Source organism: Peromyscus eremicus, chromosome 18 (assembly GCF_949786415.1).
Source record: "Peromyscus eremicus chromosome 18, PerEre_H2_v1, whole genome shotgun sequence".
Lineage (NCBI taxonomy): Eukaryota > Metazoa > Chordata > Mammalia > Rodentia > Cricetidae > Peromyscus > Peromyscus eremicus.
In genome coordinates this window covers 15,498,299-15,512,495 of record NC_081434.1, presented here as the reverse complement: position 1 = coordinate 15,512,495, position 14,197 = coordinate 15,498,299, and the positions used below count along the sequence as shown (strand labels likewise).

Here is a 14,197-nt window from a genome sequence, read left to right as displayed (position 1 = left end):
AATAGCATTTTTCTTTTACCAAAGCCCCTGACTCCCAAAATGTATCATTTGTGGGGGACCAGCCTCCACATTTATTTACCCCAGGGACTCTAGAGGAATGAGAGATTTAGTTAGAAATTAAGAAGGGAGAGAAAGAGAGAGAAACACAGGATAGCCTCAGGTGGGCCTGGACCCTTATCCACTGGCCCAGAACATTATTCTCAAGGGCTATTTATATAATGCCAAGAGGTAGAGCAAAAGACCTCCCCCTTGCTAGTTATAGTCACCTGATACTCAGGCCTGTGGTCCATTCAACCTACTATGCAATCCTGCTTGGTATAGCCACTAGGAAACCTAGTGGGCTCCATCAATTGGTAATTCTTATCTAGAGCTAGTTGTCTCAAATACTTCTGATGGAAATTGTAAATTTGAATCCATTTACAAATCTGTACTAGTTAGGCCCTTAATCTGATTTACTTCATTTCCTAAAAACTGTGGTATAAAGCACAAAGCTTTTGCTAAAGCAAAATCGATATAATTTATCTCTCTATTAGGGTATTTATCATTTTACCTTTGTGATTTCTATATAATACTATGTTATTTCTAGAAAAAAGCACTAGATTTATTATATGTCACCTGCAATCTTATTGTAATGGCTTCAAGTTATAAAGATTTTCATTTTAACTTCTAAGAAATTTTCTGCAATTTATAAAAACTATTTTGTTAAAATATTGTTAGTGTAACATTAAAGATGTGACTGAAATAGTGATATGTCAATCATGGTACTAGGTACTGTGTCTGAGTTTAGAATGTATTGTCATTGCTTCTTATAATTGACAATGAATGATGTTTAACTAGGGCTTCATGTATATTTCAACTCAGTATTAAATATACGTGATTTGTGTATCAGGTATATTAGTCTATTGTCTCTCATCAACAGCACAGGCTAGGTAAGTTAAGGAGAAAAACTTATTTCAAATGATGACCCTCATGATACAAGGTCCATATTGAACAACGGCCTTCTTGCTGGCTGTATCCCAAACTGGTAGCAAGCATCATTGAGCAAAAGATAGGAAGCATAAGTGGCTATATAGGGCTTCTTTGCCCTTTGTTTCTTACAAAGCCATCAGAATTCAGTTTTCCAGAATCCTCTCTAATGCCCTTACTTTATGCAAATCACCTCTTAAAGATCTCACCTCTGAACATCATAGATTAAATTTGCACCCCTTCAAGCATAAAAATGGAACTTAAATTTTAACTTAAATTTAATTAAGTCTTTGTAGGTGTGCTTAAGTCATAGACAAACCATAGCCATTTATCATGGCACATACCTGTCATGCAACCAGTCATCAATCAGAAGCTAGAGAATCACATCTTCAAGGTCAACCTTGGGCTATAGAGGGAGTTCTAGGCAAGCCTGAAGAGGATAGCTGTTTCAAAACTATAAAGCAAAATAGCTTAAAACTTAAGTTTCAGTGACATTTCTAGTATACCTACCTGGCTGCTAAAAAAGTTAAATTTTTATCAACAATCAAGTAAAGGCAGTTTTGTGACATGCTATATCAAGTTTTATAGACGATTTATTCAATTCAATTTGGCTGAAAGGCTTCTAAGAGAGGGATGATAGATTTCAGAAGAATGGAGAAACTGGACAATGATAAATGACAACTTGCTTCTGTCTTATTACAATCTATAGTAACTCTCAATTATATTTCAATAGAAGGAAGAAATAATACAGATAACTCAAGCCTCCTCATTCAAAGCATATTTTGCTTCATTTTAATACAGCTAGAATAATAACATATTCTCTGACATACACATCCTGATTTTCACCTTATCTTCAGTAATATCACATGTATCAATCAAATGAAGGACACTTTCGGCTGTTCTCTAGATTCGTATGGCATAAACTTTAAATGAACATTTAAAATATGTGATTTGAGAGAGAGAGAGAGAGAGAGAGAGAGAGAGAGAGGTCAGTTGGTAGAGTATTTGTCTGTTGTTCAGGAAACTCCAAGTTGGATCCCAACATGAGTGCGCACACACACACACACACACACACACACACACACACACACACACACTTAAAGATGAAGAAGCCATGAATTTGAGAGAAAGCAAAGGGGTGTACACTGGAGAGTTTGGAGGGAAGAAAGGAAAGGGGCAAATAATTATTTATGTTAGAATCTCAATAAGTAAAAAAATGATTAAAAGCAAATACAAAAAGAAAACAGAAACAACTAAACATTAAACACTAGTACTATCTCAGTAGTATCTGGTAGATACAAGGGTTCAGAGGAAGGAAGAATGATAACCTGACTTGCACATAGTATAAACTATGCACACTAGCAAGAATGAACTGTTAGCTCCATTACTAGGTACCTCCTTTCTGAAATTGAGATTCATCAGAAGGATGAGTTAGTTCATATCTGTTCTCATTAATTTTGTTTGTTCTTGGCTTCTTGTTTATATTTAGGATAAATCACTAATACATATTTGAATATTATATTATGGAGAATGATATATAATTTCATCACACTCCCCTGGTACTCAGGGCTAAGTTTTTAATATTTGCAATCCAGTTCATCAAGCAAAGTTGCTAGAGAATTCTTCAAGTCAGCAGCTTCTTTGTCCGTGTGTCAAACTTTGTGCAGAACTGTAATTCTGAATTTGCACATTTCTTTTGTTGTCAGGAAAAGATAGCAAGCCGTATCTAAATTGTCTCATTTTGTTTCTTCTGCGTGTTCATACAATTTTAGAAATGTACGCATCGTGTGTTTTGTCTGTTATTTTTCTGAGAAATTTGAACAAGAAAAATTAGTTTGCATCAGAGAAGTTAAGACTGTATGGCAAAAAAAAATATTTTGAGAAGTATGAGATGGAATCACATCACATGCAAAAGTTTCAAATTTTGCTTTTTTCTCATAAGATTTTAAAAACTTCCTTTAAACTGGTTTAATTGTTCATGCATTGTTTAGGGAGCATTGTTGCTGAGACTTCATGGGGACAACATTGTTGTCATATCTAGAATGCACAATCTCACAGAAGACATCATGGTCCCCTGGCCATTACAATCTTTGCTCCATTTTTTTTCCTGCCGTGATCCCAGAGCATTAGGTACAGGAGTTGTGTTGTAGATGTACCGGTGAGGCTGGGAACGCCAGTCAGTTTTTTGCTGAATTTGGCGACTTGTAGCTCTCTATAATGGTCTCTGTTGCAAAATGAAGCTTCTTTGGTGAGAGGTGAGGCATAGACTTATCTCTGGATATAAGGATTAACATTTATAATGCAGTTGGAAATTATGCTAGTTTAATGCAGTGGCAGTAGTCAGTTCTCTTCTAGATCTATGGCATTATCAGACATAGGTCATTAGCTAGGTTTGCAGACCTGTCATAAATTTCCTCTTGGGATCTTGACCCATTTATTCTCAGATTATTGGCATCATTGCCAATATCATGTATAGTTTCCATCTCATGGAGTGGGCCTATTTCCAATAAAAAAGTAATTGGTTACTTCCATATATTTATGTGACTATTGGACCAGTGGACTTATCTTACAGACCAGTCATTATGATAACTCACAAAGTTTGTAGTTGATGATTGCCTTTCTACTGCAGTAGTGAGAAAACACTGCCTTGTCAGGACAGGGTCCATGATTAAAGCTGTGCGAGGAGATTTCTGAAAATGTGTAACAAAACTCCAAGTAAACAAGAGACTTGTAATCCTTGCTCCTCCGTAACAAGAATTTATTCACGGAATGTGCTTTCATGCCTATCCCAGATGTAGCAAATAGGAGTGGGTTTTGCTTCAGAATATCCATCATCTTCCACATTATTATTCAGAATGGTGTTTCCAAGCATGAGTTGTTCTCATGACTATACACATACCATGTGACCTTGCCCTGATGACTGTATACAACTTGAACTCAAGTGAACTTTGCTTACATGACCTTGGTAAAACCTCAGAATGTCCTCAGAATATAAATTGTCTGGTGCCCTGAATAAAATTGGGTATTGCGTGAGACTTTAATCTGCCTCATTTTTAGGCTCCGCTCTCCCAGGTTCATGCTGCCAAATTCAGCAGTAACACTACCTACTAGTGGTAAATCTTCCATTTGAGTGCAAGATAGATTTATCCTTGTTATATGCCATAAGTATGGAGTGTCTTCAGCAATAGGGTTTTGTGATAAAGTTATGAAAGGAAACCAACATTATTGGAAAAAACATAATTTTTGAGAATCTATGGACCACAACCATCCAGAATATATTGTTCTGCCCATAGATGAGTGTTTCTCTCAACCTTTATCAGATAAGTTTCCTCTAAAGAAGAGGGTCATTAACATAGAGATGCATAACTAGGCAACACGCACAGAGTGGGAGAGTTGGGAGTGCTGGCTTTAAAGATGTCTTTATTACATCCCTCCAATCAGGGATCAGGAATCTGTGTAGAAGAAGAGATGGGAAGATTGTAAGAGCCAGAGGTGATGGATTATTTTAAGGAAACAGGAATTTGCAGACACAAATCGGGTTGATGCACATGTGAACTCGGAGTCTGTGATAAAATGCACAAGACTTGCAAAAGCGTACAAAAGCCAGACAGAATCCCAGCAGAAAGGGGCGGAAGCAGCCACAAAGGCCACCCCCTAGACAAGAAGGTAGTCACAAATAGTATTCTTTGGGAGAAGGAAACTCAGTTTTTCTCAATGGAGTGACACCGGGTAGGTTAACAGCTCTCCAAGCTGGCCCCAGGGTCAGGAGAAGTTGTCCAACCCAAATCAGAGCCAATAGGTTTTATTTTCTGTTTTGTTTCGTTAACTTATCTACTTTACATCCCAATCACATTTTCCCCTTTCTCCTCCCCTCCCATTCCTGCTCCCCACTTCCCTTCTGACCTCCCTGCCAGCCCCAATCCACTCCTCTGTTTATATTCAGAAAGGGCCAGGCCTCTCTGGTTTGGGGTTTTGTTGTTGTTATTCTGTTCCTCTCTCTCTCTCTCTCTCTCTCTCTCTCTCTCTCTCTCTCTCTCTCTCTCTCTCTCTCTCTCTCTCTCTTTCTCTCTCCCAGTGAGTAGGGAAGAGGGGAGGAACTGAGAGAATGAATATATGTGAAGAGATAGAATATGATAAAATAGACTGCCCCAGATTCTCAAAGCATAAATACATCTAAGAAAAAACTCTGGCTTTAAAATCTTAACTCAGATCCATTTATGAAATCAGTCATTGGTTGTCTGGTAGATCACTCAATATACCTCATTTCTTATCCAGAAAAAAGAAAATGGAAGTAGTAAGATTGATTTAGTTTTCAAAATTATGATCATTTGAAAATTATAAGAAACAGGCCATTTCCCAAACCAAATGTGGTTGACTACATAGTAGACTCTGTATTCTTTTAGTTTTTGTATTTTTACCTTCAGTAGGCCTAATTTTGAAGGGCAAAATTTATTGGTCAAAATTTATTAAATAATATACCTAAGATTTAGTAAAATATAAATACATTAAGTCCCTTCTCTATTTTGCATAAATATTTTTAAAATGATCATTTTTATGTTCACAGAAGGCAAATTATATAGATTTCAGAAGTACTCTTACCCACAGTTCCTCATACAAAATACCCCCACTGCCAGTGTGACTCAGCAGAGTGGGCATATTACTTCATGTCAATAATCTGACATGTGTATATCATAATCATCAAATTTCCAAAATTTGATTTAAGGTTCATTTTTCTCTGTTTTGTCCATGGATTTTAACAATGTATAATGATAAGTATATGCTAATATTGTGTAACACAGAATATTCTCAAGGCCTAATATGTCCCATTGTTCAGTATATCCTCACATTCCAACCGCTGAGCACAATATTTATGACCACCAAACTTATCTCTTTACTCTTACCTTTTCTAGGTTGTTATAAACATGAAATTCTAGAACATTTAGGCTTTTTATTATTGGTGTGTGTGTGTGTGTGTGTGTGTGTGTGTGTGTGTGTGTGTATGTGTACTATGTATGAGGGTGTACATACCATTGTGTACATATGGAAATCAGAGACCAAATTTGTAGAATGGAATTTCGACTTGCACTTTGTCGTGGCTTTTGGGCATGAAACTCTGGTTGTTAGACTTGCATGGTAAGCATCTTCATCTTCTAAAACATCATAACAGCCTTTATTTGTTTGTTTCTTTCTTTTTATCTTTCTTTCTTTTTAAATATTGGCTTCTTCTGCTTAGTAATATGTGCTTAAATTTTGTCTCAGGATTTGGTGGCTCATATTATTGCAGTTAAATAATATGTCATTGCCTGGATCTATTACACTTAACTGCTAATCTGAAGTACCTTTTTTTGTATCCACATTTTGGCAGGTGGGATGTAGGTCAAGCTGTTATACTTTGAAGATAACCCATTATTTTACCTTGATGACTTTAATGTCTTTATTTTTATGATATAAAAATATATATCATAAAATATTTTGCAGCTTAAATATGCATGGGAATTTAATGTAGTAGAAAGTTTAAACTTCTCTGTAATGTTAGAAGTTAGCCTGCTTTCTTTAAATGTTGATGCTTTTAATATCTTTTTTCATAGTGCAATAAGCATATATTACAAAATTATGAAGAGTTTAGACATGCATAGAAATTTAATGTACTGGAAAGAGCTCAAAGTTCTGTGTAATATTTGAAGATAACCTGTTATTTTAATTTGATTCTTCTAATTTCATTATTTTTCAAAATAAACTAAATATACATCATAAAAATATAGAGGTTAGGCATATGGGAATTTAATGTAGTGGAAAGAGCGCAAAGTTCTGTGTAATATGAAAATGGACCAGAATTATGCAGAAACAGAATAATTTTTTTTGTCCTTTAATTTGACCACAGACACAGCAATGTTTCTCAATTTCTTACACACATCATGTTATGGGTAATATTCACATATTGTAATCACTAGATTAAAAATTCATAATGTGACAATTATCACATTAGAAGACCCACCAGGCAGCATAAGCTTTGTTTTTATTCAACTTTCAAATTTGCAGTACTTTTCAAATATTAAACATAAAATATCTTTGTGAACAGCAAAACATCCCTGTACATGTGAGCCTGACACTGTATATATTTTTTATATTTTGATTCTTATTCAAATGTTAACGGACCATTGCACATAGACTCTATTGATGTTAGGTCCAGATCGGCTATCACTCATCCATAGATTAAAGAAAAACAAGCAAGAGATTGCATATTTCTTACATGTAGCTAGAGTTTTCCTGCCTTGCCCACAGTCAGGACAAATCTTTGTCACCCACCAGTCCCACAGCTGCTCAGACCCAACCAAGTAAGCACAGAGACTTATATTGGTTACAAACTGTATGGCCGTGGCAGGTTTCTTGCTAACTGTTCTTACAGCTTAAATTAATCCATTTCCATAAATCTATACCTTGCCACATGGCTCGTGGCTTACCGGGATCTTCACATGTGGCTTGTCATGGTTGCGGCTGGCAGTGTCTCCCTCACCCAGCTTTCTGTTCTCTCAATTCTCCTCTCTGTTAGTCCTGCCTATACTTCCTGCCTGGCCACTGGCCAATCAGTGATTTATTTATGACCAATCAGCAACACATTTGACATATAGACCATCCCACAGCACTTACATATGTGATCTATGCAACAGTAGAAACGTGTTTTCCTGTATTTAAGGCAAAACATCCTCATATCACTTGTTGGCCTTGAATCTTATGTTGTGGTCTGAGCTCTTAGAGATTTTTACTGCTGTTTAGTTTGGGCATGTCTAGCATTTTCAAGTAAATGAGATAGCAACTATTACCTTTTTAATGATCAGTGAAATTAGTATTACCTATTTCTTTAGGTTTATAGAACAGTGGTAGAGGTTAGGAAAGCCCTTGGAACTTAAAAATGTGAGTACAGATGGACCAGTGATTGATTGATAGGTGGACAGACAGACAGTCTACAAATGTGATCATGAGGCCTGCCACGAGTTTCACTCTGATTTTACTGTCTCACATATATTTTGCTGTAGTCTCAAAGAGTAAATTAAGGTCATCTTTAGCCAGTTGCTAGAATTTGAGGATTTTCAACTTCATCTTCTCATGTCATATAATAGAATTCCCTATATTCCCCAAACAAGTTCCGACTAAGATTACATTAGAGTAATTGTCTAATCAGTGGCTTTTACTGAATATGTTTTTTTTTTTTAAATCACAATTGCTTCATGTACTTTATAACATCTAATAAATTTCAACAACCTATTTTTTGGAGTACACAAATCTCTATTAAAAGCATGCACAGTTACTGGGAGGAGGCCATGATGCTGGGTACACTGTCAGTGTTGATCTCCATGATGTTCTTGGGCTTAACACTCTCCTCCTGGCTAGAGATGAAGATCTGCCTTACTCATCTGCGCTCCAGCTGTACATGCTCAATTCATACTCTTAGCTGGTTGCCAGTCAGATATACAAGCATATCAGCAAGCAGCTGAGGTGTGCGGGTATATGATGCCTACCACATGGTAGATAAATTTTCTTCTTCAAAGCCACTTATGCCTCCCAAGAAGTCAATGTTTCCATGCAGGGCCTGCCAGAGGACTAGAAAGTGGTAGGTCTACAGCAGGTCCCCAAGGTACAAGATCTGTCACATCTTCTGTTCTTCTTGATGTCCCTGGTTGATCATACATTTGCACAGGTTCGAGAGGGCTTTCAGGAGGTTCCGGGAAGCGACTGTGGTCTGAAAGAAGGCTGGGTTGAAATGGTCCAATTTCAGGACAGCCAGGTTGACCTCCAGATCATAGGCATTCTCCTTGGCCCATGTAGCCAAGTTCTCATGATTGTACTTTTCCATACCCTTGAACGACATACCCTTGCCCACATTCACTTTCATCTGCTCAGCATCGCCATGATCACTGTCACCTTCTCAGCCACAGCTGTACTTGAACACCAAGGCTGGGAAAAAAGCAGCATGGATGCAGGTTTTATCTGATTATACTTTTATTCACAGTTTTCAATGGGTCCACGGCTTTCCATCAATCAATGCGTGACTCTCTCCAGAATCTCATCTATCGTATACACATTGCCAAAACACTTTAAGTGTAGTTTTTGTTTATTTTTCTGCTCCTCGCATCTTGATAATTACTCACTTGTAAATGAAGCTAACTTTCCAAAAATTAGTTTTATTTGACATTTAATGAAAAAGCAGATTTTCCATGCAAACTTAAAATAAGTAGGCTAAGTATACTATAAATCAAGACTTACTTTTCTTTAATTTAGAAGCCAAATTTATTACATTATTTTCAACAATTAAAAACATGAAAGTAGTTTACAAGATTACATTAATAATAATGCATGTGGAATTTTCGTATATGTAGGATTACATTGACAATCCAGTCTTCAGATATTCTCTAATTCATTTCTGTTAAGAATCACAAATGAGCCAGGCGTGGTGGCACACACTTTTAATCCCAGCACTGGGAGGCAGAGCCAGGCGGATCTCTGTGAGTTTGGGGCCAGTCTGGGCTACAGAGTAGGTTCCAGGAAAGGCGCAAAGCTACACAGAGAAACCCTGTCTCGAAAAACAAAAAACAAACAAACAAACAAACAAAAAAGAATCACAAATGAACCGTTATGTTCTGCTTTCAAAGGTGTTTTCCTGTATTTGTTGTAGTACAGTGAACATTTTTAATGTTTCCAACAGAAAAATAGGAGATAATTAATTCATGTTAATTAACATTATATCCAGATTTTGAAAATTATTTAAAAATAATTTCATACACATGTGCACACACACACACACACACACACACACACACACACACACACACATATATATATAAACCATTGTTTAGTAATATAGTTCTTGCTTATTCACTGAGTATGGGGGAGGTTGAGGCAAGAGGATGGAGCATTTGAGGCTGTGATAGGCTATGAAATAAGAACATATCTCAAAAAGGAAACAAAATAGTAAATTGTGTATTATGTGTTGCTGTTATTAAGATTTATTCATAATTGTATTATCATAATATAATGATTAATATTTATTAAATATTTATACAAGTAAATATTATTAATATTTACTTATAATTATGTTATTTACTTCCTACATCTAAAACAAAGTATTAACTTTCAAAAAGTTATAACTTATAATGATATTTCTTTTTTCTTCTGGTTCTCTGTTCAGAAGTAAAAAGTTTATTTATCCTTAATAATCAAGTCTAATTGTTTACTCTAAATGAAATGTAATATACTGGTATTTCATTGATTTCCCATTAGGCCCTTTACATACGTTTTATAGTACATATTTTGATAATGTCTTATAAGTTTGTACTTTTTATCCATAACATGCTAATCATTATCAAAAAGTGTTCTATGGGGAAGAGTAAAATCTGATTAATTTATTAAATGACAAGCAAAACTTCCATTCCTCTACCTTGTTAGTATTCTTTTCTTCAGAAAAATGCAAAACTTTTTGTGAATCTAAATTCAACAAAAAACTTTGAAGCTATTTTTATTTAATTATATGAAGAAGATATCAAATATTTAGCCATTTTCACATGTGTATCTAAAGTAGTCTCTGATCAATATTCTATCTAATGAAAGGATCTTTTCCTCTATCACAGATTGATCAACAATTATTAAGATAAGGTGATAAGGAGAAAATTAAATGGAAAATATACTGCATAGTATTACTAATGTAGTTTTCTTAAAAACTTATATAATAATAGAACAAATTAAATTATTATCAGGGCAGAGTGGTTCATTCTTACAGTCCAAGTACTCAAGAGACTAAGGAAGAAGACACATTTCTATGTGTTGAGGTTATTTTATTATTATTTAGACCTTGTCTCAAAAATTAATTAATTAGATTATTTAAATAATTGTTTTATAAGATATTATTTTCTTGAAAAAATTCATTTTTATTTAACAGTTGCAGCTTCTTTCTTATCAAAGGTTAGGTCACATATGTATAAAGTCTGACATTTCTTTTCATGTTGAAATTTCTGAAGAGGTGCTTGCTAGATTCCAATGAGTGATGCATTATTGAGATGTAACTGAAGCTCTCCAAGGACAAGTAAAAATGAAATGCTACAGATTGTAGTTGTAAAGGATACATCTTTAATTATTTATTAATATGATGAAACTCAGCATTTTCATCTTAAAATCAGACTGACTGAACACACAGAACTTCCCAGAAGGCTTCAGTTCAATTACCTGAAATGGTTTGTCAATGTAAATGTAATAAAACGGTGTTGATTAGATTGTAAGGTTTTCTTTTCTTTTTTTTGGTTTTTCGAGACAGGGTTTCTCTGTGTAGCTTTGCGCCTTTCCTGGAACTCGCTTGGGAGACCAGGCTGGCCTCGAACTCACAGAGATCCACCTGGCTCTGCCTCCCGAGTGCTGGGATTAAAGGCGTGCGCCACCACCGCCCGGCAGATTGTAAGGTTTTCTAATTACAGGGTGCTACCAAATGTGAATTAACACTTGTAGTCATCTTGTGCTTTTGGTTTAAAAAAGAAATTTTCAGTTGGTGATGGAGCTCCATGGTAAAGAATTCAGACAGACTCAAGCTAGATTCCGAGAGTTGAAAAACACAGTGTTTGGATTTTACTTATCCAACTTTTATAATATAGTTTTATAAACATAAGCATGTAAGACTATAATTTTTCCTAGGTTCAACTATATTATCCATAGAATAAAATATATTAAATATATTAATTCACTAATTTAACATTTATTATTGGAAAATACAGCTTTTCCAAACGCATACATATATTGATTTACATGTTCACTTACACAATGTAATACAATTAAATAAGCTAAATATTTTATAGTATTGACTTGGACATTTCTGGCACTTATTTCCACTAAAATAAAACATCCTGATTCTTAATGTTAATTTTTTTATCTTGTAACTTTGCTGAATTCTTTCATCAGCTCCAAGAGTTCATTTATTAATTTTATCCTTTATTAGTTCTATCTATCTATCCATCTATCTTCATGTCATTCTGAAACAGTGACATTTTGACTTTTACCTTTCCGATATGAAGTCCATCTACTCCTTTCTCTGGTCTGATGGCTCTGTCCAGGACCATTAATTGAGAACTAAAAAGAAATAAGAAAATTGTCATCTTTGTTTTTAACAGATAATTGTTTCTATTACTTCTCTATTCCTATGGTACCTTATAGAAAAAGATACCTTATAGAAGAAAGAATTTACTTGGCAGCATACAATTTCAATGGTTTAAAGACAACAACCATTATGGCAGGAAGCATGGCAGCTGACAGGCAGGCATGGCCCTGAAGCACTAGCTGAGAGTTTACATCTTAATCCACAATCACTAGGCAGAGAGCATTAACCGGGAATCACATGAGATTCTGAAACTTCAGTGCCCACTCAGAGTAACATAATAACTCCAACAAGGCCAAACTTCTTAATCCTTTCTAAACAGTTCCACCAACTGGGAATCAAACATTCAAATATGGGGCCTTTCTCATTCAAGTTACCACAATCATAATGAGAATACTTATTAATTTCCCTCTTTCAATAAGAAATTTAATGTTTTATTTTAACCATAGCCTTTGTAGTGTTGAAGGACTTTGTTTCTATAATACATCATTTCACAATTGTTATCAACAAAAGATGTGGATTTTATCAAATACCTTTTCTGAAATTATGGAGATAATTAGGTCTTTGTCTTTCAATGTATTGATATTATTTATAAAATTTATGGATTGGTCTTTGGGACTGATACCACTTGGTCATGGTACATAATGTTTATACTGTACTGTAGGATTTGGTATGCTAATACATTATTGACAAATATTTCTATTTGTATTCATCAGGGATATTATACTACAGATTTCTTATTGTTTTTCCTGGTAGCTTTTGTCACCTTGACACAGGTACAATCATGTGGGAAGAAGAACATACATTAAGAAAATACTCCCGGGGCTGGAGAGATGGCTCAGAGGTTAAGAGCACTGGCTGTTCTTCCAGAGGTCCTGAGTTCAATTCCCAGCAACCACATGGTGGCTCACAACCATCTGTAATGAGATCTGGCTCCCTAATCTGGCCTGAAGGGATACATGCAAGCAGCACACTATATGCATAATAAATAAATAAATAAATAAATAAATAAATAAATAAATAAATAAATAAATAAAAGAAAATACTCCCATCAGATTCGCTTAATTGATAATTGATGTGGGAAGGAAGACCCAGCCCACCAGGAGTGATGCTACCCATAGTAAAAGACATTGGGTGGTGTGGGAGGGCAGGTTGAGCAAGCCATTGAGAGCAAGGTAGTTAGTAGGATTCATCCATGGCATCTGCTCAGTTCCTTCCTTGAATTCTTTCCTTGGTTACCCCTCCATAATGGTTTGTAACCTGTGAGATGTAATAAATTCTTTCTTCCCTCAAAACTTTTGGTTATGGTCTTTAACATGGCAAAAAAAAAAAAAACCAACAACAAACTAAGACATTATTATGTTCTTTTTGCAGTGTTGATATTACAAAACCCTGGTGTCACAGAATGTTCAAAAGAATTCTTCCCTTTTATATATACATATATATATACATATATAGATATAGATATACAATAATTATAAACAAAATAATATCAGTTACTTTTTAAAATGTTTGGTAGAATGGAGTACTGAAGCCATCTAGTATTGACATTTTTAATGAATATCCAACTTATGCTGGATTCTGTCATGTTACTCATTATTACCTTTGAAGTGTTATTATACTCTTTCATTATCTGAAAAGGTAGCCAATATTTGTTCACACTTTTCTAGATTAAATACACTTCTCGCAGAACTATAAAGGAATTCTAGAATTTGTGTAATAAAAAGAACACAAAGAAATAACCAACCAAATTAATTATTGCCACAAAAGACAGAAGGAAATATTGTCCAAGCAGATGTAAATATGCACTGAAAAATTTACTTACTTATTTATATTATTTATTTTACATATAGTCAGTAAATATGTCAGTGCCCGTGGGTGGAGGGTCTCACCTTCCTCATGTGAGTCCTAGGGCTGGAACTCAGGCTCTCAAGCACCTACATCCATGTTGCTTCAACTACAGCCAACATTATTTCAGTAAATGTACTAAGATCACACATTGAAGGTGGGCCCTCTTGTGAACCCTATTTCTCCCTTTCTTTTCTTTCCTTTTCAAAGGTGGATCTCGTACTGTCTCTGAATGTACTGCACCTCATTATG

General features: G+C 35.1%; 1 pseudogene; it reads right to left on the bottom strand.

The window, feature by feature from the left end:
* Positions 1-8,269: 8,269 nt before the first annotated feature.
* On the bottom strand, positions 8,270-12,228 carry LOC131895365 (eukaryotic translation initiation factor 3 subunit K-like; annotated as a pseudogene).
* Positions 12,229-14,197: the final 1,969 nt, after the last annotated feature.